Raw genomic sequence first — 25323 nt, 5'->3', positions numbered from 1 at the left:
GCAACTTTCCGCCGCGCCGAGGGACCCCGGCGGCCGCGCCGCCGGTGGTATCGTATGCAAATACGCACGCTGACGTCAGAGATCATGTGGGTTTTGGCGTAGATCCCCACCGATCGAGGGCTTTTTTTTTTTTTTGCCTTTTTTTTTTTTTTTTTTGCCTTTTTTTCGGAGGGGCCGGGGTGCCGCGCGCGCCGCCGTGTCTGCCCGCGGGCCGGCGCCGCGCGGGGGCGGGGGGCGCGGGGGACCGCCGGCCGCTGGCTCCCGCGGCGCCGCGCGGAGCCCGGCGCGCTCCGCCCGGGACAGCGGGAGCCGCCGCCGCCGCCGCCGCCGCCGCCGTCCGCCGCCCTGGGCGCAGGTAGGAAACTTCCCACCGCCCCCCGCCGCGGAGCCGGCGCTGCCGGCAGCGGCGCGCCCGCTGCTCCCTGCCCACATGCACTTGCAGCGCTCCTGCCCCGACCGCTCGCTCCCAACTTTTCTCCTTTAAAAAAAACTGTTGTGCTCCCTGGATTCCAGCGGGGGCACGGGGGGGAGGAGGGGGGGGATCGCGGAGGGGTGGGAGCCAGCAAGGGTGCTTAGGGTGGGTGTTTTAATTTATTTTTTTTTAATGCATCCTCCCGTCCTGTCCCCCCTCGTCTTTCTCCCCGCTCCCCACCACCTCCCGATTGCAAGTTTGGGGAAAGGGGGGAAGAGAGGAGGAGGAGGAAGGGGGGGGAGGAAAAAACATGTCTACGTTTGTCTATGTCGACATCAGCAACACAAAATATGGCGTCCGCTTTCGACAGGGCGTTACGTAGAGGCGAGCAGGGCGATTTTGTCAGTGCGGGCTTTAAAAAGAAGCGCTCGGTTCAAGGGAGGGAAAAAAAAAAAACCGCAGATGGGGGTGCTGCAGACGCAGGGGCAGGGGGTCCCCGGCGCGGCTGCCCCGCGTGGCAGCGGCACCTCTCGCCCCGCGGAGTTGGCAGAGATTTCTTCTTTTTTTTTTTCTTCTTTTTTTTATATGTCCCCCCTTCTTTTTTTCGCCGGGGACGATTTGTCCGTAACGCGGTGGCAGGCACCGCGCCGCGCCGCCGCGGCTCGCGGCCGCTCGGCGAATCGCTGCCGCTCGCTGCAGCGCGGGGAGCGCGGCGGGGCCGGGGGCAGCGCCGGGCACCGCGCCGGGCACCGCGCCGGGCACCGCGCCGCTCCGAGCCGCCACCGCGCCGCGCCGGCCCCGCCGCATCCCCCCCGCGGCCGGCGCCCCGGCCCCCCGCAGGGGCTACCGCGCTGCCCCCCCGCCCAAACCGCGATCGGGAGCTGTGGGGAAACTCTTGGCGTGTTGCATCCACTTTTTGGAAGAAAGGAGGGGCAGTGACTTTCCCTTTTGTTTCAGCTGGTTTCCAAAGCCACCACACGACTATCCTTTTTTTTTTTTTTGGTGCCTTTTCTCTCTCCCCCCGGGATGGGGCAGACAGAAAAAGCTGCCGATCTTCTCTCCCTCTGTGCTAGGATAAATTCGGCTCTCTGGAAGTGCGGCGGGGCTGTGCCGAGGAGTCCACCTGGCTGGGGAGAACCAGCCCTTGTGCTGGGTTTGCGTGCGGGAACCCCTCCGTAGAGAGCGAGCCTGCTGGGGCGACGTGGCCCTGATCTCGCCCTCCTCACGTCCCCCAGGCTCCTTCCAAACGGGGGATCCTGCCCCTGTCAGGTTAGGTTGCTCCTTTTAAACGCCGGGAGGCTGGAAGGGGCCTGCGCGCAGCAGAGACCCAGCAAAAGTTTTGAGTCGGAAAGCAGAGAACAGAAAGGGAAAAAGCTACAGAAGGTGTGGGAGGGGGAGTGGAGGAGGATCCTCGCTTGGTCGGAAGGTAACTTTATGTTACAGGAGTGCTGAGTTTCAGCATCTCGTCCTGACTGCATCCCAGGGCAGCAGTGTTCCCGAGCAGCAGGCGATGGTGGAGAAGCACTGTATCTCCTAAAGCAGCGCTTGTGCCATCACCAGTAGCTCTGCAGCCCTCCTGCCAAAGTGCTGTAAGGCTCTTAACTGCAAGAATGCACGGCTAGTATTTGCTGTTTGATTTTTTTGTCCCACCTGGCTTCAGATGCACAGATGTCAACATCTCTCCCTGCTCACTTATGTGTTTTAGCACATCCTTTATTGCAGAAGTGATAGTAACTGCAACAAAATACTTTCCGAACCGGGGCTGGAAACTAAAATGGCAAATACCTTGACTTAATTATTTTTAAAGAAATGATGGTACATCATCGCTGCTCACTGCTTCGTCATCTGGTTTACCTACAAATAACCCCCACCTAGTTGGTCAGTGAGTTGTCTTTTTTTAAAAACTATGGATTAAACTTCAGGCAGGGTTTGGTGGCCCTTGTTGGGGCCAGGAGAGCTTTGCAGGTCTGGGTGTGAGTAGCTGGGGTCCAAAGCAGACGTCTCCGGTAGGAGCATCTCGCAGGACAGCCATAACGGGAAATGGCATGTGAGCTAATACAGCACAGCTGGATGTGTGCTGTGATGGGTTTAGTGAACTGGTCGAGGCGAGGTTTTGTTATTTAAGATGTATCTGCTACAGGAGTGCTTTGCCAGTGTGATATATTCGTGTCCCAGTGAAGCCTTTCTAATGTAGATGTGGCTTCAATCTTTAGTATGAACTCAGAAACCCTTTGAAACATAGAATTGCAAATTGATCTCCCAGTCAGGTCAGCGAGTGCACTGGCCAGCAATCAGGAAGAATATAAATGCTAAGAAGTTGGTGCATTTTTCAAGTTGCTGCCTGTATTTTAGCTCGGCAGCCTTGTGCACGTTCATCCCTCTGCAGCCTTCTCCGTGCGTATGTAGAAATGAATGGCCGCAAGAGCTCCCTCGTTGGCGCTCTTGTCTCGTACCTGCGTGGGCTCAGTCGGAGAAAGCGCTTAGAGATGTGCTTAGCGCTAAGCCATGAGCCCAAAGGCAGTGCGGTTTCTCGCCTTCGTAAAGTGGTGCCTTCCCTGCCCGTCGCCGCACCGGTTCCCTTGTCAGAGCTGCGTCCCGCGGGAGCGTTGCTGGCTGCCGGGGCTCGAAAGGCACGCCGGCCGGCCAGCGGGCTCTCTCCGGAGAAGGCTTTCCTTTCCCTTCTGCCCTTCAACAGTTGATGTCTAGACGGTGTCTGCAAAAGCAATAATCTGTTGCATGAGACATCCCACACTGGCAGTGTCATATTTTGGTTCTTTTTGTGGAGGGAACTTTATTATGTTTTTAATAAAAGTCGGGGGAGGGGGGAGAACTTGCATGTAGCAAAAGTACTTGCTTCCTTGTGCATCTTCAAACTAGTGTCAAACTGTTGCGGGCTGGAATGTAGAGCACGACAGGTTTTGCTCATCTCTCTCCATACAAGAGGAGGATTTTAATGCCAGGCCTGACATCACTGTATTTGCCTGTACGACATCTTCAGTTTTTACTCCTTTTAGCTTTGCCCTAACTAGGGTGTTCCTCAGAGATATCATTGGGGTCTCTTTTAGTGGGGATGTTTTGACCCATGTCTAAATTATTTTTCCATGTGTCCATTTAACTTAAGGAGTGAAAATATCTACCAAAATTAAAGAAAAATAGCATGTTGATTATAATTCATTTAGAAATGAGCAGTGTCACAGCTGAATTCCCTAAGATTTCTAGCATGACTGTGATATTGCAGCAAAACTGTGTTTACTTTGTATGTGGTAAGTGTAGTGTTGTTTTAGTTTTGACTTTTCTTTCAGGCATAAGCATGATCTTGCAGGTATGTTTTTTCCCTAAAAGTTAATGCAAACACAGGGTGGTAACATGCATAGCTGCATGATGGTATCTGCTGGTATTTAAAGTAAGTAATGAACAAAATTAAGCATTAAAATACAAAGACTTCGGCTAATGCCATGAAAGTAATTCCTGGTGTTCTGTCAAGGTGTGTTTGTATGTGTCATGTCAGCTGGAACTAATGTTTGTTTTGACAGTTTATTTTATCAACCTTTCAAAAATACACAGGTCTGAAGTTTACTAGATGTCATTTTATGGTTAAGTCACAGGGCAGCAATAAGTTTGGGGGGGTTATGTAAAAGCTGGCAGAACTGATGATCTCCAGAATGTTACACTTTTAATACATGATAACATGTGATTGTTTGGTTTAGGTGCCCCTTAAGATGTAGTGAAATGTGAACTAAGTGAATAGAGCCCTCAAAACATTAAGTCAAGAGAGCTCGGTACCAGCGCTGCCATCTTGGGACACTTCAAAAATCACAAATCCAGCCCTCCCTCCCCCAAAATGACATGGCTTTACAAATCACAGATTGCTTTTTTGTTTGTTCTCTTTTTTTTAATGAGACTTTTTGGTTCTTTGAACAAACATTGTGGTTTGTGAGTTAAGACAGTTCACTTTGCGAGCTTTTCTCTGTAACCGTGAGGCCCCCAAACTTTTTTTAAAGCGAAAGCTGAGGTTTCTGTTTGACTGCAGAAGTCGCCGCTTTAAGCGCAACAGCTAGTGTTGTGGGCCTGCTGGAACGGCCGGGAGATCTGCTCGCAGCGAGCGATGTGGGGTTTCTCAGCAAGGCTGTGAGACGGTTTTGTGTATTGAGGATTGGAGGAGCTTCAGATGACTTTGGTTTTTTGTTGTTTGGTTGCGAGGGAACAACAGAGGTAAGCAGAGGAGATTTGAGCATCGGTAGATGTGAACGAGAGGGGACATCTAAAAAAGTCCTAAAAGTCCTCCTGGGGATTTTTATTCTGATGGTTGACGACATGGATTATGGTATCAAATCCACAGCAGCTGAGGCAAAGTAGTCTTTGCAGTGCACAGATGAGCCGGCACGCATCTGAGCTTTTGGTGCTGCCCCGAGACTGGCTGCTCGGTCCGCGAGAGCCGCAGCAGCAAGTTTTGTGTCAGCGCTCGGGAGAGGGGAGCTTTTGCCATCTGGAGGTTTGACAGGAGAAGGGAGGAAGGTCAGGAAGCGAACCGGGAAGGAAGGTGGTTAGAAATTGCGCAGTGGAGGGGGGCTTTCGGCTGGTTTTGACAACCTTCCGTAAGTAGGGCCTAATGAACATGCCATGTGCTTGGACGGTGAAAACGGGGCTTGTGCAGAGAATGAAACGTCGCTCTGGCAACAAATCTCTCGAGCTGTGTTTGCACCAGCCAGTTTTTATCTTCTCCGGTTTGTGCACCCCGGGCAAACTTTGCAGTGGGGATGTGACCTGGCAAAGTGCAGCCTGCTGGCAGGCGCCTTACACCTTTCACACTAGCTGCTGCAGACATTTCAGAGTAATTTGCAGGCTCCCACCCACCCCTTCCACCAGTCCGTAGACCATGGGTTAAAAAACACCGATAGACAGTACCGAGCAGTCTGTGGTCCACCTTCACCCTCGGGCTCACTTGACCTCCACGCTGCTGACAAGCCCTGGGCTGACTTAGGTCAGCTCCAGGAGCCTTTGGGAGGTCTCGGCTCAGCCCCAAGTGGGCTCCAGTGGTCGTGCGCAGGCTTGGACACAGGCAGGGCTTGCTCCTGGCGTGGATTTGCAGGTTGTGCCTTTATTGTCCCAACCCCGTGCGGTGAGTTTGATAAGCAACACCAGCAAAGAAACGCCCTTTTGCTGAAATAACAGCTTTTCTACACGTGGGTTTTGTCAGCACAGCTACATCAGTGACAAATGGTGCCCCTAGGTGATACAGCCGCGTGGCAAGCATTCGTGGCACGGACGTGACCCACGCTGTTCCTGTGCAGAGCTGTCTGCTGCCATATGTTTTTCGGCTCTTGATGGCTGCACATCAACGCTGCTCTCCGGGAGACCCTTTTTAATGCTTCAGTTAAGCACAACTTGGTGGCATCCATACGGGAGTAGGTGTTGGAGGCATAAGGGTCTGTGGTATACACGAATATAGTGAATCCTGGCCCAAACGCAAGTGGCTCTACATGTTTCTCAGTGTTTCTTCAAGACTGGTTTTAACTGCCCCAAGTGTAGTTTGGTTCACTAGGGAGACTAACCCTGAAATTCATCATCCTCACTGGGAAAATTTGGCTTCAGTGGCAAAGCTGAAAAAACGAAGGTACTTCCTTAGTGCTGCTCCACTCCCTGTCCCCGTAGCTGTGGGACTGCCCTGAAACAATTCGGGTTATAAACAACCCTCTGCTTTACTCCCTCCTTTCTTAAGAGAGACTTTTTAACTCCCAGCATTGGGTGATGTGTTTTACAGCGTGGTCCCAGCTGGCACCAACAGCAAGGGCAACAAACTTCATGTGAGCGGCTTGGAGGCACATGGTGGAAACTTCTTGCACTGCTTTCCATGCCCAAATCAGCACATCACAGGCCCGAAATGTTAGTTTTCCTTTCCTATTTTCCTCCCATTCTTCCTGTCCTGACCCTATTTCCCCCCTTAAATTCTAAATACTTTTTAAATTCGCAGCCTCGAATTACCTGTAGATTTTGGCTTCTCTTCTTTTGTTGGTGTTAATTGTCTATTGTTCCATGATTTTCTAGGAAATGCTAAGGCTGCATATTTGACTCAGTGGAGCTTTAAACAGAAAAACAAACGGAGAGCACTCTTCTTGCCTGTTTTGAGATAAGCACCGTAACTGAGGAAGCTTCAAGTTCAGGATTATTTAATTTTCCTGTCCAGTCTGGTGAGCGGAGGAAGAAGTCAGTGACCTGGTGTGCATCTCTTATGACCAAAGCCATGTGGAAAAATGTGATTCCTTCCTGTTTAAACAGATTTTTTTTTTAATAGCACCCAAAAGAAGCAGAGGAGGTGCTAGAGGCACCCTTGGAGGGCTTTAATGCAATAGCAATCTCTCTCGAGAAATCCATGGCACTTTTCCTTGCTTTCGATGTACGTGTTCCTTTTTCTTGCTCTCCAAGCTTTGGAAATTTTTTTTAATCTCTAAACCTACATTTCATGCTCATTAGGTTCTGTTACTTAATGTTACACTTCATTCAAATGACAGAAGTGGGAAAATACTCGTTCTTTGTTTTAATCTCGCTTGCGAGAAAACCCAGGAGTAAAAAGTTGGAAGGAGGAAGTTTTCTAGCTTTAAAAGACGGCAGGGAGAGAGGCGCCGGGAAGCGATCCTGGGAGGTTTGGCACGCGCTGGCTCCCAGGAAGCCGGCGGGCGGCAGACAGCGTTTGCGGCGCCGAGGCTCGCGCCCTTGCTCGTGGAGGGCTGCTGATTCACTCTCGCCCGACATAAGGGCAAGTCCTGGTGCTTCTGGCCTGAAGTGCTGTTGACAAGACTCCTTCCCCACCCCTCTCTCTGCCCCCTACCTCTAAAGCAAATATGTTTTGGTGTGTTTTTTTTCCGTCATCCTCTTCAGCACGAAACTGTCAGGCACTGCGGGGAATTTGCCTTGTCTTTTGTCTCTCCGGCGCCTGATTTATTTAAATGATATGCTCGGAGCACGCTGCTCTTGCAGCCTTCGGTGCTCGTCATCTTCCAGGCTTTGTTTGAGTTTCCTTGAAGATTGGGGAGGATCAGGTTAGCATGGGGGATCGTGGTCTCTCTCGAAGCTGAGCAAACATGCCGCGTTTTTCCAGAGCGATTCCCCTTCCATGTTTTCTGGGACGAATGACACTGGGTCGGAGCGATTTCTTTTCACAGCTCAAGCGCAGGGAGGTCAGTTGAGCGCTCGGCTCCCTCCTGTTGAGGGCTTTCCGTCGTGATGGCTGGACGCCGAGGGTTTCACGCGGCTGTCGCTGGTGGCCTTTCCCAGCCCGTGGCGAGGCACCACTGCACCAGCACCCTCCTCACGCTCCCTCAAAGGTGCTTCCCTAGCCCGGCGGGCGCGTTTAAGCCAGGCTCCAGGCTCTCGCCCACGCTGGCCGCACACGGAGTGGAAAGCTTTGCGCCTCGGCAGTCCCCCTCTCGGTTGCCAGCGCAGGTCCTGCGAGGACTTCTTTTTGGTGAGAGGGTGGGAAGCTCGGGGAATCTCCTTTGGGGGGCTTTGCTCCCCTCCATCCGTCTGGGATCCGCTGGCCTGGGGAAGGCCCAGGCTCCGCATGTGTTTTAAGAACAGTTAGAGTGAAGAGGGAGAAACGCGTGTGTGGAGGGAACTGTTGGTTTTTTGTTTAACTCATCTCGATTTAGCATCTTCTGTGGGTTTAGAGGTCAGGCGCCCTCGTGGTTTTGCTACCGTTAAGACGCGGCTTTTGCAGGGCTCCTCTCTGCGTGCGTGCGTGCCGCCATCTCCTCCGCGTGCCCTGCAGTTGTGCCAGGGAGGCAGAGGGGGTTGCGGGGGAATATTGCTCAAGGCAAGCACAAGTTTCAAAATCCACAGTTAGTCAGGTACAGAAAAAAACATCAGCTCTCTAAAGCATTCTGCTTTCAAGCCTAAATGTGCTTGAAGTGCCTTCAGATCTGTTTGCATGTCCCATCATCGAGTATTTTAGCCTTTGTCTCAAAGTGCCGTGGTTCTGCGTTTTGCTGGGCGAACCTGTCTCCCGAGAGGGAGGGAGGCTGTCCGCAGCCTCCTGGTGGGCAGCTGCGTTCGGCTCGGGGCTGGGACCTTCGGAGAGGGATGTCGCAAAGTATTAGCTGTGCCGAAGAGGACACCTTGTCCCGATGATCTCGTGTCAAATAGCAGCAGACAACAGTGCTGACTTGGTGGATTTCAAGTTGATCTCCTGGGATCTGAGCTCCTTTTTGTGCTTCCTTCTGGCTTCTTTGCGAATGGCCTGTGTCGTTCTCGCTGCAAAGCTCTGCAGAGCAGGGGCTCTCCGAGCAGGGTGCTCAGGTCCCCAGGTGCTTCGGGAGTCTGGGCACCGGTTGGCCTGAATTTCCTACAGGATGATCTGTACTTGTCCTGCAAAATTTCCAGGGGACTCAAATATCTTTAAAAAAAACACACACACACACACACACACACACACACAAAAAAAAAAGCCACAAACCTCTGTCTTTCACTTCAGGAGGAAGTCAGTTGTTGAGAACATGGTTTGCATTTTTAATTTCTTTGTGGGCTCTTGTCGGTATCCTTTTCCACTTCCTTCCCTTCTTCCCTCGCCTGCCTTTTCCCACCCCGCCGGCTGGTGGAGGGCACAGTGTCCCTGCGGGCACCTGCCGGGGAGCGTGCTGGGACGTGGCGAGAGGGTCACTTCCATCTGCGGGCTGAGGCTGCCGCCGGTGGTGCCCTGCGTTCAGATCTGGGTTTTCGGGAGTTGCGAGCTGTCGGACAGCCGGCTCGCCCGAGGTGCTGCCCCTGGCGCCCCGTGCACTCGAGAAGGAGAAGAAGGCCAGATAGGGGCTCCTGCAGGCACTGTGAAGATGGCCCGTTGCCCAGAAAGATGGGGAGCAGGTTTGGGTCCGTGGCTTCAGGTCCATCAGCGGGGTTTAGAGGGAACTGCTCTCTCCCAGTGTTGTCTGGAAAGATGAGTCTGTCCGTCGCTGTAGTGAGAGTCACGAGTGCCATGTTCCCGCACTTGCCTTCTACGTGAAAAAACTTCTTGTCTGCAGCTGTGTAAAGTGGAGTTTGCTCCATTTTAAAAACGGTGTATTTGCACAAGGAATCAGCATGCGGCGGTGGACTGTTGAATTCATACGTGAGCTTACTCTCTGCATTGATTTCTGTAGACAGGGTTGGGGTATGACCATTTGTTTCAGTTAGCTGCCTTGGACTTGACGCATCCTTTTCCATTTGCTTGTTCGCTGACACCAGCAGCGTCTTGTGATGGGTATCGCTCTTGTAGGACTGCTCAGACTGGCTCATGTTGTCATCTAATGTGCTTTTGTTATTATTATTTTTTTTAATCAGCCTACATTCTGTTAATGCCTGTGGAGACGATAGTTTTATTTCTCCCCTCTCCTGCTGACCTTCCTACTGAATCTCTGGATGGGGACCACTACCTTGTGCTGCAACGTTACTGTCACTTTTACTTTGTTTTATGCATCTGGGCATTGCAATAGCTCCCCCCTGGAGGACCTCCCATTCCAGATTCCTGGCACAGACCGCTTGGGAGACTGCTCTTCCGCTTGGATTCATTACTGTTGGTCAGCACCGTGGAGAAAAAGGACTGTGATTTGCTATGGCTCGTTATTGGTCTTTTACAACATACAGATACTCATCCTGAAACATTGCTCGCTTTTTGCTGTGGTCAGTTGGCTTGGTTTGGGTCGCAACTTGATTAATTTTTGGCTAGCCCTAGAAGGTCCTTGTCCATTTGCTGTGTTTTAAAAACAGTTTAAAAAAAAAGGACTCACAAAGCTGGAAAGAGCGAGCTTAACAGAAACTTAGTATTGCAACTTTCACAGTGTAGCTAGCAGGGGAGAAAAAAATGAAGAGTCATTACATTTTTTTTCTTTTTTTTTAAATACAACAGACAACTAACATGGGAAGCTGATTAAGAAACATTTGAAGTCGGGTAATTTTTTAGTCTTGAAACTGTTTTTGGCTTGTCTGCGGTTTTAAAAACATTCATTCTTAAAATATGTAAAATATATGGTATTAGGGGGAGGAAAAGCCCAATGCACATCTGGGTTTGGCAGGATTCTTAAATATATGAAGCTTCATCATTAATGTGATTTAAACGGTTCAAGCTATTACAGTCTTTAAATCAAGGCTTATAACGACTTTAAGATGTTCCACACTTACAACACCAAGGAATGTTACATGCCATGGATTTTAAAAGGAAACACTATACATTTATTGCTAATCATGTACTTTACTATTAAATCCAAATAGTAATTTTTTTCAGGGCATGTTTGTCAAATGATTGTTTTAAATCAAATTAGAGAATAAAATAATTATGAGAAATTTAACATAATAAACTCTTGTTTTAAAAGTCTTAATACAATGAGGATCTATTAAGGCCACCTTTGATCTTCATTGAAACGAGACAGGCAGGGTCTTGTTTGAAGGCAGGCAAAACCAAGGACCAGTTTTGTTAAAAACAAGAAGAGGAGCTTCCCAAGAGGTGTTTGTCTGGAAGCACATGTATTTTAGGTGAAAATGGTGTGTTGAGAGAAGAGAGAAGTTCCTTCTGTCTCTTCAGTAAGTACATGCAGATAGATGAGGGAAATCATAACTAATTAGTTTACAAAGGGCCAGATGCTGCAGGTGCGTTTGACTCCAGAGCTATTTAACAGCCCTATGTTGGAGGGTAGAATTAAAACTATAACTTTGAAATTAAGCTTTCCTTCTTCTATTCTTCCCAGTGATTTTAAGGCTCTCGACCACCAATTTAGAGCATTACAGATGAAGTGGAAGCTTTTGCGCTTCATTCTAAGGACACTTGTATAAAAGCAAGATATGCAGGTTGCTTCTACAAACCATTCAGGGCTCTTCTGGGAGTTGCTGTGCTACAAATTCTTGGTTTTTTGTAGATCCTATCAGTTGTCAGGTAGGAAAAACTTCATCTCTGTGTCAGTCCAGGTCTGATCTGAGCAGAAATCCAGAAGACTGATCATTTCTGGGAGCAGCAGAACTGATGTAGCCTGTTTTGCAGTGTATTTGAAGCTTGAGATTGAGTTCTTGTGTGGAGTTGGAGAGGGGTCAGACTAACCCTGCATCCTCTCCCCTTAATGGTAACGTTAATAGGGATCTCTCCTCCACAGCCTGCCTATTTGCCTGAGGCTGGTCGGAGGATAATGTCTTCAAGACTTTGACCTCCAACAAATGCGACAGACACTGGCCGGGGAGTTAAAAAATGTAGTGCTGGGATTGATAGAACCACATATGTACTTCCAAAATTTTACCCAGTTCTTCCTGTTGCCCTCTTTGTTTTACCGCTGCATGTGGCTGTAAGTCTAGGACTGCTGACGGCAGCGTGGCCATCGAGGCAGCAGCCACATGGTGCCCTTGCCCGGGCAAAGCTCCTCGTAAGCGCAGTTACCAACCAGTGAGGGCTGAGGGATGCCTCGTACTTTCCAGCCTGGGAATGCACAGGCCAGAGGATCTTGACTCAGAGGTCTGAAAAAGTAAGTCAAGCAAAACTACCTTTCACCAGAGTCGCCTCTGCATGTAAGTTTAAAATCAGAAGTGGTAGGAGCTGTTCTTTGAAATCAGCTGCCTAATTGTATTGTGAATTTGGCTTTTAAAGTGTATCTTTGAATGAGAAAAATAGCAGATGCCTTTAAAAGGCCCAAACTCCCACGCCTTTCACTGGCATTTTTACATGTGCATGGCTGCAGGGTGCACACGTGTGTCTGCACGCATGCGTTGCATCTTCGTACCTGTACTGCATTTGTATCATGTTTAAGTAAGAAGTAGCACGGAGGACTTTTTACTAAAGCGGACGTGCCCAACACATGAGGTCTGTTCAGACCCTTTTTGGCCGTTTGCCTTCCTGGGGAGCCCTTAGCACAGGGCGTACAGCGTAGGCAAGCCGGCTCCTTGCTGCCATCGTATGAAGGTGCATGACCTACCGGGCCAGACAGGTTGGGTGCAATTCTGCTGGAAGTCTTGCAATCAACTCCCTCGTCTTGCCATGATGGGGAGGATTTGATAAAAGGATCAAGTCGTTCCTTACGTTATCACACTGTAGTAAATGGGCAAACACTGCTGTTCGCAGTGTTCTCATCTTGCCTTTACCTCTGAGATCACCAGCAGCTGTTTCATTAACTATTAATGGCCCGCTCATTAATGCTGTAAAAGGCTAGGACCAATCTTGCAAATTTTCTGGACTTTTCCCCTGAAATATTTATCATTTGCTCACTGTGCAAAAGGGCAAGAGCAGCAGCGGAGAACATGCCTCCAAGTTTTGTTGAGCATTATTAAAGAGCTCATGAATATGAAGAAGGTGGCTGCTTCTCTCTTTCTTTGGCTCTCTGAGCTTGCGCGGCACGTCTAGCTGTGGGGGTCGAACAGTCTGCCTGCAGCAGACAGTTTGCTGAAACATCAGTGACTCAACTGGTCCCTCGCTGAGCTGTTTCTTCAAGCAACCTGCCGTAACACAGCAGATTAATAACCAAACTAACCTAGTCTGGTGTCTTGTCTGTCTTCTTAGCAGAGTTTTGGCTACTTTACATGTGATCTGTACTTCCTCTAGTACATTGACTGCAAGGTGCTTTACAAGCACTGTGATGTAAATGTTACACTCGGGGAAGGTTGTATTACTCTTATTTAATAAATAGAGAAACTGAGGCACAAAGGTAAGCAGTTTGTCTGAAGCCAAGCAACGGGAAGCCAGTAGAGAATGGAAATGTTTTTGCCAAAGCTGTAACTGCACTTTTGATTAAAGTCTGTGTAGTGTGAAAGGGAGTGGATTCAGACTGGTGAACAGTTGAAGGTCTCTTCTGTTGCTTGAATGAGTTCTGTGGGGATCCAGAGCTTTGTGTCCTGCAGTGACCTGCTGACCCTCTTTCTCCTGCCCCCCACCTTTTTATTCTGCTTGGGTCTAATGGGCTGCACAAGCCCAAGCAGATCTACTGAACCATGGATGGGCTTCAAACTTGCCTGCTGCATCCCAGGCAATACTGAGTCCCTGCGTAACGGGTCCGAGCGGAGGTGGCTCCATCACTGTTTCTCTTCTCCTTAAGTTTTGAGCCTGATCTGCTAATTAGATATAGAAGCTACAAAACAAGCCAAGCCCTTGCAGAAGGTAGGCTGAGGGAAGCCTGCTGCAAGTCTTGCAGAGGCAAGGGCTGAGAGAGGAACTCCAATCCCCACCGATGTCCTTCTGTCATAGGGACTTTTGTCCAGGGGCAGAAGTGCTTGTCCCCTCAGCCCCTCTGCTTGCAGCTCAGTGGGGCTCAGACATGGATGCTGGTGGTGCAGCCCAGCTGCTCACAGCTCTTTGTAGGTGGAGGATTAGGTACTGTGTTGCTGAACATGAGTTAAGAAACAGAACAGAGCCTTTGGTAGGATCGCCAAGCCTCTGTTCGAAGCCATTGCTCCAAGTTGTTCTCTTCCCATGCAAGATAGAGCTGCTGCATGGTCACAGAGACGAAGGAGAGTGTTGAATAGTGCTTTCCCTAGGAAGGTGCCAGTTGTTTAAGCTTCCTTCTGTACCAAGAAGCAGCAGTGAAGCTATTTTTTTTCCTCTATGCAGATTTTGGAGATAAAATTGTGTTCTTCCTGTCACTTACATGTACCAGCAATAGAGAGTCTGTCCACTAAATCCCAATTGCAGTTTAGCTGGTGATGCGCCAGGCAGATTAGAATCTATATTTCTTTCCCACAGCCATCTGTAGAGCAAACGCTACTGTAAATAAATGTGGGAGGCTTTTTTTTTTTTTTTTTTTTTAAGTAAAGTAAGGAGATAGATATGCTTTAAAGAGAACAGGTAAATGTATGCCGGTCTCTTAAGTGTGACTGCACTTCAGAAGTGGGGACCAGTCTGTACAAAGCTTAATGTCTTCCATATGCAGCTACTCTCTACAGTAAAAAGACTCCTGTGTGTTTGGAAGATGGAGAGTGTTTCAGGAGCAACCTGCCTTTAATGTTGTTCTAACTTACAGACAACTCTGGAGTGGAGCCAGGCAGCAAAATTGGTCCCTATCAGGAACATTTCCTGATAGAATTGTCTCGTTGTTATTTTTTACAGAGTGTAAATATTTTATCCCACATCATATCAAATTACAAAGGATGCTTGGTTTCTCTCTTGGAGCCGTTATTTTTAATTGACAGAGCTAAGTTAGATGGATCCAGGGTAGAGTTTCAAAGTCTTATCCTTCACCTAAGTTGTGTTTAAAGGATTATCTTAACACCCTAATTTTATACTGCTAGGACAAAGTGACAAGTCTTCTTAGTCAGCCCGGTGATAACCACAACCCATGGTAGAACCAGGTTGTGTTGTGCCCCTCATGACAGCGGCAGCCCCTGGTGGGACTCTGCTGTCACATGGTCTCCAGGAAATCCTAGCAAGAAGCTGAGTGCAGCCCGGCTTTGCTCTCAAAACTAGTCTCATTTTCTCTGGGGAAGACTGCTGGGACTCTGCTGACACAGGAATAGCATCCAGATCTTGAGTGACTCCTGTCACACTTTATTTATTGAAGCTGTTCTTCCATAAGCTAGAGGATGGGTAGATGCTGAAATTGGGTTCCTGCCCTTTTGTTGGTACAGCTCTTCCAGAGACAGCTGTAGAGGAGGCTGCAGAGCAGATCGGGTTTTTTTTAGTTACCGATAGCTTCATTACAGCTCTGTGGGCATGTCTCAGTCTTGTGGAAGGTCTCCCCTCCTAACCCCACTGAGGCCATAAAGCTTCTCATAAGCTTGGGAGCCCTTTCTGTGCTTCTCCCTTTGCGGGTAGGAGGAATCTGCCCAGCACAGGGACTGTTCCTCCTCTCTGAATTTGGGATTGTATCACAGGTGTGAGATGTTGCAAAACCTCTGTTCCTGAGCTGCATTGAAAGACCAGTGTAATTCGAAACATTGGGGGTTGTGTCCCGTCCCTGCCAAGGGTGTCCGTGATCAAGTGTCATTGATGAGAGAAAATATGGTGATGATTAATATTTTCAGTAAGTAGAAACTTGACTGTATCCTACAAAATAACTGGAGAAGGGAGGAGTTCTCTGTAGAAGCATCATCTTCGGGTTCTTGGTGTCTTGGCCAGAGAAAATGCAGATGCATGTTGTGCTTGCCACTTGAGCTGGGGGTTGCATTTCCAAGGAAAATATGTGTCTGTATGCACTGGTAGGCAGATTTCCAATTTCAACACTTTCAGACTGAGGACTGGACTGCGCTTCCGAGGACACTGCAACTCATTATTCATTCCCCTTTGTTGCCAGTGTCTTCTTGTCATGTCCTGTCAAGATAAAAATGATTGCTCGGATTTTTGAATAGAGGTTTCTAAAGTTTAGCCTGTAAATTCATGTCTTGGCATCTAAGTGAGCAGTGGGGTACGAGTAGTTCATTGCAACTTGCAGGTATACAGCATTTTTGATAAAACCAGCTGTTCACTAGCTATATCTGAGGAGGGTCCCTGGGGAGGTACCCAGGTTTTAAAGCATCCGCTTAAATTTTTGTGGACTGTAAATATGCATTTAGATTGGTAGCCACTCCAACCAGCAGTCACTTTGGTAGATGATAAAATCTGACAGTCTTTAAGGTGGTTGAGGAAAATGTTATCCAAGCCTAGATTAAGAGAAAGAAAGGGCAAATTCAGCCTCATAGCTGCACGACTAATGGATAGAAATTGGGGAAACTAATCCCCTGGCTAAATGAGATGGGCCCTGGTTAAGTCTGCAATGAAGCTGTCCTGCAAGACCTGCTAGACGTGGCCTTTTCAGAAGATTTTCATGATTCTTTGAGATTTGTTATTTCTCATTTTTCGCCACTGATACTGTTTACTTCTTGTGCTTGCCTTGGCTTAAGGAGTGCAAGGCACCTTGTTACTTCCATGCTGTATAGCCTGATACTTCTGCACTAACATAATGTGACAGGGCCAGAGTCATCAATGCTGCAGGGCAGAGTGCATGTCGTGAGCATTATAGCTTCGTTCGGGGTGCCGAATCCTCTTCCAAAACAGTGTTAATATAGAGGTCGTATATCAATGAAAACTGTCCTGTTGGGCTTTTTGTAAAAGCTTTTCTTTCATGGCACCAGCATCTTAGTGCTTGCTTTACAGCATCTGACAGTCTCTGCCTTCGGTGGACTGCGAAGCTCCGTGTGGAAAGGAACAAAAGTTGATTTTTGTGTTTTCTACAACGCAGGTTGTAATGTATGCTGGAAGTTAGATCGCATCTCACTTTCTTCTGAAAATAGCTTAGGGTTAAGCTATGCCTACACTACAGATTTCTGCCAGCAAGGCTGTACTGGCCAAAAGCGTGAAGATGTGTGATTCCTGAGTGACATAACTGTGCTGGCACAGCCCCAAGGGAAGACTTGGTTATATTAGAAAAAACACCCTTTCTCACTCCCGCAAGGTTTGCTATGCTAGCGTAGAACGTAGTTTTGCTGCAATAGCTCTATCTACAATGTAGCATTTGGACCGTGTTACATAGGTACTCCTCTGCTGCTAAAGTGCGTCTAGTGTCATTGTGGTCATAGTTCCTATAAATTTTAAAATGTGTGTTTACAGATCCTCCTCAGCAGGAGAGAGGTGAAAACCACATTTTAATGTTGCAGGTTGTCTTTTATTGGCCTCCCTTGAGAAGCTGATTTTGATGTTCCCTCCACCTTCTGGAATGGGGCACAGACAACTGTTACTCTAGCCACCTATGATTTAATACTGGATAATGTTGCAAGATCCAAAAATAAGAAGTGGAAAAAAAATGCAGACAGAGGAAACAAAACGCAACTTTACCTCTTGGACAGAGCAACTCCCTTCCCTCTTCTTAGTGCAACTTCACCCCGAGAGTCTTAAAAGACTGAGGATTCTACTGGGTTTTTACTACTTACTGTCTTTCCACACAGAGTTTTATTCCTTGGCTTCCTTTAAGAGCTTATGTTATTACGAGTCTTTGGTGAAATATTGTTCCTTTCTTCCTCCCCAGTCTTTTAGCATTCCGCTTTTCTTAGCTCAAAAAAACACCTCGAGGTTGTTCTCAGCCTCAGTGGAGCATCAGAGAAAAGAGCACCTGATACCTGCCTGCGTATTTTCCATCCCAATGTCTCCGATGCAGAAAAGTTCTATTACAAAAACCACACGTACGAGGACTGGGGAATGAAAACGGTTTGCACAGGTTCACGCAGAGATTGAAAACTTTCTCTCCCATAGCCCTGGCCAGGGCCTTACCCTCTTGCCTGTCCTTTTGCTTTGGTGCACCCGTGTCCCTGCGTTTTGAGTTATTACCTGGCTAGCCGGGTTTCTCAGTCCGGTACAGAACACACTGATTTCCGAACAGATCCCTAAGGATGTGCCAGCGTGTGAATGGCAAAGGCCGCATCAGACTTGAATGTCTCTTATTAATCTGTTTGCTTCTACGTTTAAAGTTACTTATTACCTTTGGCAAAACTAGCGCAGTAACTCAGTCTACTGGAGTTGCGCAACTAAGTCTCAGATTAGATAAAAGTTTATTGAGAGGTGACTATCGGCAAGAAAATGGCAGGCTCCCCCGCCAAGCCTCCGTGAAGAGTGAGCGTTCGCACTCGAAGCAAGTATGTGGCAAGGCTGCGATTTTGGCTGATTTTTCTCCCAAATTAAGAATGGAAAATGTGTCGTCTTCTGTAACAGTTTTTCCTCTCCCAGTGAAACTGGGCATTTTTCCTTCCTGCAAAGGGGACCCAAAAATGATTTTGCTAGAACAGGGTCCAGTCAAAATACAAAAGCGGTACGGAGGAGCTGAGCCTGAAATGTTCCTGCTATCCAGCAAGTTTCCCACAAGTATTTGCCAGGTCTGCTTATAGCATTGGAGAGCAGGGATTCCCAGCTTCCCAGGGCACGATGCTTTCATGTTGAGCCTGGCCCGATAGATCACAGCACCTGAATGTAATGTCCTTAATAACAGTGTTTCCCATGTTCTCCCTCTGCCCCTGCTGGATTTTTCACACTCTTTCTGCAGCTGGGACCTCATCATTACTCTAGGAGTTAGTACTGACATGCCAGTGTTCAAAAACACTTGCCATTTTTACCTCTTTACTGATTTTTGAAGCCAAATACTAAAGTGAATAAACAAGTCAACGAGCAAAGCATTTAAATGAACGTGCAGTCGTTATAACTGGTACCAGGGCAAAGGAATGCAAGCAGGCATGTCCGTGGCTTGGTGCGTTTAGCTGCTGCCCCTCTGTTTTGTTTTTAGTTTTGAGCGCAGGGGCCAAGATATGACCATATGCTTACAAAATGCTCGATACAAATGTCTTTCAAACAATGTTGGCGTAGTTTATATGTCATGTATGTGTCGCATTTTATCACAATGTGGATGTACCCACATGACTCCAAACCTTATTGCATTTTCTTTTCCTGAACTTTGTCACCAGTAACAACAATTGTTTTCAGTAAACTTCTGCATCTGTTCTGAATAAATTGGAGATGCAATTTCACTTCATTCGGGATGGGTGGAAAAATTCATACTGTGGAAAATTTACAAAGGTATTGCAGGGAAAATGCTAAGCATGTGCTTAAGTATCATTGATGTTGATCAAGTTAAGTGGACACTTAAGCCTTAGGAGCTATTACCTCTTTCCAAGCATTGATCTTAGTGCAGGGTTCTGAAAGAAGAGGGAATTGATCTCCAGTTGCAAGGCCATAAGTACACCTTGAGATGAGGAATAATCAGCAAACGTTGATGCGGCTATTACCGTAAAAATTGTCTTGGTCATACCTTTTCATGTCCCAAAGGTAAGATCCTTTCAGCATTATCTCCAGATTCTTTCCATTTTCGAAAGTTTTTTTCTCCCCTTGTGATTTGTTTTCCCTTATTTTCTTTTCGTGCAGTCACATTTTCATCGTTTTAACAAGGTTCTGAAGTTAACACTACTTTGAGGCAGTGATATCTAGGCCAAAAAGGTTCACACCTCTTTGGTGTGAGTGTGAGTGAGTTCTTGTGATTTTGGGGGTGGGAGTTCTTGTGATAAGGACATGGAGGAGCAGGGAATGAAGACTCATAGGTCCAGATTCGATCTCGGCTTTCCCTTCTGTGAGCTTTTGGCAAATGAGAGAGTAATGCAGATTCCATATAACCGTCTTTAAAATAGAAAAATAGATCTCCCTTGGGGAGAGCACGTATTAATTAATATTTCAGAGGCTCTTTGAGTTCCTTTGATAGGTGTTGCAGAAACGCACAAGGGTTTTTTTGTCTTGCTAGACATAGACTTTGTGAGGGATGGATTTTAATGAAGTAAATTTACCTCCTAAGAGCTATTTTTCAGTGGAAGACTATTTAACCTCTTATGTATATTTTTTTACCATCAATTTAAACCAAATAAAATGTACAACCTCTTGACCAAGACTGGATCTGGTACCTTCACATCACGAAGGCTCATGTTGGTAATTTGCCAGCAGCCTCAGGGCTCTGATAGTAATTTGCCAGATGCTATGCTGAACCTAATTTGCCTCTGTATTTACATAAATGCTTTAATTAAAATTATGTGCACTAACCTGAGGTAGATGAGCAGCACTGCCTGCTATTTGTTTACATTCCCCAACAATAAAACCCTACCTTGTTTTTTTCTTGTAGATCATGCAACTTGACAGAGCTATTCAGGGTACGGACTAGACACTTGACAGATTTCTAGTTAGCTTCTGCTGCAAACTGAGGAGAGACTTAAACTTCCAGGACCAAATTCTGCCTTTATTTTAGCAGCAGAGGAGATGTGAGCGTCTTGATTCTGATGGTCAAATTTGGTCCGCGGGTGCTGCAGGTTTAGGGGAGTTCTGTGCAGTCGTGATTTATATGGCCTTGCAAATGAGGTCTGCCTTGTAACATGCAAAATAAGGGGTCATGAAACCCCTTTGAGGACAGTAGAAATACACTGTGAATACAGCCGCCATCAATTACAAAACTTCTGAGCGCTGTTTGTCTCTGAGCTGAGCATTACAGAGCTCCCTGCAGCGCAGACTGCTCTAAGTACAGGGATATTTCTGCGCCCGAGTGGGGGGGTCCTGGTCGTTTTGGTGGGACGTGTGAGAGCTTGTGACCAAGAGAGGACGAAGGCAGTGGAACTGCTGACTGAGATTTTCACTTAGATGCCGTATTTGATCTGGAAAATGCTGTATAAATAGAAATAAATTGAAGCCTGAATTAAATCTAAGCTGTGCAGTTTCCATTTGGACAGCAGAGGATGTGCCAGGGAATTCCCTTTGGTTCATGTCACTGTGTTGCTTCACGGTTATTAGGGAAGATGCCATAAAATGTCGCAAAGGAAACAAATTGAGTGGCAAAGTTACGGCCGATTTCCCCGACAACTTTGAAGATACTCAAAGGACATGCTAAAGAGAGCTGTAACTACCCTGGATGGATTTGGAGGGCTGCTGAGCTGTATTTAAAGGTGTTTGCTTAACTTGCTCTCCATAAAATGCTTCAAAGCACCCTTTTCCCCCGCTGCAGCGTTGCATGTCAATCGGAGCGTTACCAGCCCCTTTCTCCGGTGACCTCCAGCCAAAATTGTCAGTAGTCACATCTGAGGGCGGCTTGAGACAACCCGCTCCAGGTGCAGCCCACGCACTTGGTCATTGTTAATGCCTTTGCCCAGCCGCTCTGCCGAAGGGCACAAACTCCACCACATACCGCAACTTGCCGTAGGACGGGTGGCCAAAACCTGTTTGTCGAGGTCCGAGGCAGGAGTCCAGGCACGAAAGCGTGTAGGTTTGCAGCAGAGCGGCCGAAATACTTAAGCGGGGAGGTGTGAGGCTGGCGGCGAGCAGGCTGCAGCGCGGGTTGTCCTTCCCGGGGTCGGGGATGGTGGCGGTGGGTGAGGCGCGGGCTCGGACTGAGTTGGGTCGGGGTTGCTGCCAGCGGTCGCACACAGCCCGTGGCACGCGCCGGGTAGCAAAAGTGCAGCTGGAGACCTGGGCTAAAGTGGTGAGGACCGGAATCAGTCAGGGGGGCTTTGCCGCCGGGCAGTGCCCTGCGGTGTGGGAACCTGGGGGTTTAATGCAGCAGTGGGCACGACGAAGCCCGGCTGGCGATCTCATGAAGCCACAGCCTTAACGTGAACCGATATAACAGAAGTAAACCCAAACTAACAGTCTCTCTCCGCCTCAGCTATACTAAGGGGGTGAAAATGCTTGCCATGTTAAAATCATTCGGGCAGCGAGGTGCTCCGATACTTGATGCAAAGGTGCTGAGAGCAGCCGAAGTAAAGCAGCCGGCGCTGCTGAGGAAGAGGAGGGCGCAGGTACGGGCTGATTCCTCGGTCTGCCTTTTCCCGGTTGCTAACCAGCGCCAGGAGGGAGGGCAAAGCGCTGACGGAGGAAGAGGCAGCACTCAGCTCCTCCTTGGGAATGGAGCTGATTAAAGGAAAGGGCTGGGATGTGGAGCACAGGGTTATTCTGGACCTTTAGAGAAAATAAAAAATACCCCCACAGAAAGTGCCCTGTTAGAGGGGGATATATTTGGGGGAGGTTTGAAATTTTGTTCCGAAATCTGCTTTGTAGTTGCCTCAGTTGGCAGGCAGGTTCATCGGGTGGTTTTCCCCGCTTCGTTCTTAGCTTTGCCCTGCTCTCGTCAATGCGTCTCCCAGGAAAGGCCGAGCTGTCGGGCTGCCCCTTCGGAAAGGGCAGCAGATGGGGCAAGAGGCACGTGGTCTGCCCCCGTCCCATAGCCTGGACCCTTAGTGCTTGGCAAGCCCGTCTCACCTCCGGAGTGGCCCCAGTTTGGAATTTGAACCAACAGCCCGCGGGTCACAAATCTAGTTTTCCCACGGTGATTGCTCCACATATTTTACACAAAGCGAGGGAGCCGGCTAGGAAAGGAATTAAATGAACAGCGCAGGGTTTAGAGTAAGGTTTCTTTCAAAATCCTAATGTCTGACTGGTTTTAAAATTCACTGCTAAAGCTTTAAGTTTCCTAAGCGCTGTAAGTCAGGCTTTAATCAGCAGGCATTGTAAAAGCGCACGTATTTTAAGACTCATGGTCTCTGTTACTGTTTCAGAGATACCTGGAGACTTGGTAGAGGGAATCTGGCCTAGTTTCTTCGGCACAGCTCGTAATACATTTTCATTTCCCTATTTAATGCAACTCTAGTCTTATTTTTCAAGGGGTTTTCTTCGAAAGATTGCAAGGCTCCAAGCAATCAATTAACGTGCGGCGGCAGATAGAAGTCAGGGTGTAATACACCAGCAATTCTGCAATTAGAAGTATATTAAAAATTGGGCTTAAACCTGGGAATGGAGTGTGGCGTGCCGGGGCGTGGGAGGGAGGCCAGGCCAGCACGCCGGTAATGCAATTCCCTGCATTATGCAATTCCCAGAGCAAATGCACTGTTGCAAGGAGGCAGACAGGACCGAGTCTTCTGGAGCTGGAGGTAGCTCGCCCCACAACTGGTAATTTGGGGGTGGAGGCGGAGGGGAGAGAGCGCAGCGCCAAGGTGGTCGAAATGAAAGCAGGCGACTTCGCGTCCGCTCGGTGCCAGCAGGCACGAGGCTGGAGGAGGCGCTGGCGGCTGCTCGGGGCGCCGAGCACGCGGCTCTTGGGCGCCCGCGGGAAGGCAGCTTGCCCGCGCGCGGCGCGCTCGCTGGCGTCGGCCGGATCCTCAGCCCCGCGCGGGGCTGGCCCCGGGGCGAGCGTCGGCACTGGGAAGCTGCCTCAGCGGCCGGACGGCATCTTTCCGCTCATCGTTTTCGTGACCTAACTCTACTGGCACGGGTTTCCGTAGTGAAAACGAAACTTAATTTGGCAAAAACGCAGAGGAAAAAAGTTGAGGTTTAATCATTTGGGTACCAAAAATCATTAAACTCTGAGGTCCAGTGAGGTTGGGATTTTTGTTTGTGTTACACAACCAGTTTGGTAGAAACTGTTACTCATCTTTCAAGCATCAGCTCTCCAGGTTGGGAAAGAGGAGCATGAAAATGCAACTCGGACACAGCTCAGAGGTCCGTGCAGATGATCTTCTAGACCTCGAGCGTGCCAGACAGGCGTCCTCGAGCCGGGACAGAAACGCTCAGCGTTAGGAGGCTGCTCGCGCGCTGTGGCACCGGCGCGTGCGAGGACGCGGCGCTGCTCGTGGTGTGCCGGTTCCCCCACCGAACGGGGCCTCGCCAAAGCGCGAGCCCACCGCCCAGCAGAAGCAAGCTTGCCGGTCAGGCTCTCGGGCAGCGTTTAGTTATCGCCAGCGTTGCACCACGGACAAAACAGGCAAAAGCGTCTCTCAGAATGAAAAGGAAGAAGCACTTGAGAGCCAGTTCATTAGCTCTTCGTTTTCACCAGGAGTTAATTAGGCTTCCCTACCACTATATAACTCTTTTTTCGCTGTCATCTGGAGTTGCAAGTGAATTTTCTGAGCCGCTACTACTACAAATTGTCGCCTGTTTGTAGGCATCTTCCTAGGCATGCTGCTTCTTCATTTCCCACCTGTGTGTGCAGGTGAAGTTGATGTGACATATCAAGCTTTCTGCAACAGGTCACCCCTTCCTAGGACAGGACCCCGTCTTTTGTCACCTGAGGCCAGTTTTTATTTATTATTTCTATTTAAGAGCCCCTCAAGACGTAGATGGGGGTGAATGAAACAACATAAAGCAAAGCTGGAGGCTCTACCAAATAATTCATAACCATGGAGCAAAACTTGGCAGGAGGCAGAGAGGAGGAAAGATGAATTGATGGTAAAACATGTGTGTGAGAGTTTTTAATGTGTTTGTCTCTATATTAGCCTTCCTAGACACTGTCAGCTGTCAAGGTTTTGTATACCTCACAACAAAGTTGTTAAACAGTATTTAATAGAAACAGATGGAACATGAGAAAAGGGCATTTACTGAATTTAGAAATCAATCCATGTGCTTTTTCCCTGTGAGTTAGATTGCATTTAAAAAAAAAAAGTCTACCTTTTTGATCTGGAGTCGCCCAGCAAAACTAATCCTTGGCTCAGGTGGATGTTTGACTTAAGTTCTGATGTTCTCTTTTTCTTCTTTTTGAACTAAAAAAACCTTAGCTTAAAAAAAGGATATGGTATTTGCAGAATCAATAGAAAAGCTGACCCAGATAAAAGTGTGCAAAAATTGGTTTCATGCCCTAGAACTTTTCCTGCATGCTTTTTGATGCAACGTATCTGAACCTTCAAAAAGGAGGTAACATACAGTGATCTCAGCAGCTTTGAAGAATTGTTCTGGAAGAATAACAAGGAACGACGGAGAAAGGGGTGTGCACATGCACTTTTTTTTTTTTTTTTTGGCCCTTATTAAATGTATTGTGAGATGGAAGAAATTAATGTCGTGTTGCAGGTTATATTTAAGGGTAGGATAGATTTTGTATGAAATCCATTTTTGTCTGATTTTTAAACAGCGAAAGTGTGTTTCTCCTGAACAACTGTTCGCAGTGGGATGCGAATTGTACTGTCTCTTCCTTGGGTTCTAACCGGCTCCTACTGGAGTGTTTGGCAAAGCTGTATTTAAATAGTAGCTGGATTCACTCTCAAAAAATGTAATTATGCCCTGGATTCTGAATTAGGTAGAAAGCTGTAAAAAGCATCTGCTGCTCCAGACTTACTCCAACATAAGTAGACTCCAACCTTAATTTGATTCAAATATAGCATTTAGATCTGAGGGAATTCATAAAAGCCGTTGCACGTTAAATGTCTGATCCCGTATTCCTTTGGCTTCCAAGAGCGTCCAAGGATATTTTGAAATGCAGACTGGGAGGCATAGCGAATAAACGTTCAATACAGGCATTGCTGCAGTGAAGGCAACAAATGGGTAGGACAGATTCATGGGACTGCGAGATAGCAGGCTGTAAGGAGAAACTTTCATTCCCTCTCTCTGTAATCTCAGCTTGAGCGGAGCAGTGGGAGCTCAGCGCCGTGAGGGACCGTAGGGCACCGCGTAGGGGACTCCAAGCAGCCTTTCCCACGGTCTCTCTAATGGCTCCCTCTTTACTCGTAGCTGAAAG

At 48.1% G+C, this 25323-nt stretch overlaps 1 protein-coding gene across 1 annotated transcript in view; it reads left to right on the top strand.

Annotated features, from left to right (window-relative positions):
- The first annotated feature begins 317 nt into the window (after window positions 1-317).
- ZHX2 (zinc fingers and homeoboxes 2) overlaps window positions 318-25323 on the top strand; it is a 78462-nt gene continuing 53456 nt past the window's right edge. The window contains exon 1 of the mRNA XM_067290204.1: window positions 318-355. The gene's annotated coding sequence lies outside the window, so the exon portion shown is untranslated. The remainder of the gene's footprint in view (window positions 356-25323) is intronic.

Source organism: Apteryx mantelli, chromosome 2 (genome assembly GCF_036417845.1).
Source record: "Apteryx mantelli isolate bAptMan1 chromosome 2, bAptMan1.hap1, whole genome shotgun sequence".
Classification (NCBI taxonomy): domain Eukaryota; kingdom Metazoa; phylum Chordata; class Aves; order Apterygiformes; family Apterygidae; genus Apteryx; species Apteryx mantelli.
Note: the sequence above shows the minus strand (reverse complement) of the source record. Positions and strands in the feature narration are given on the sequence as shown.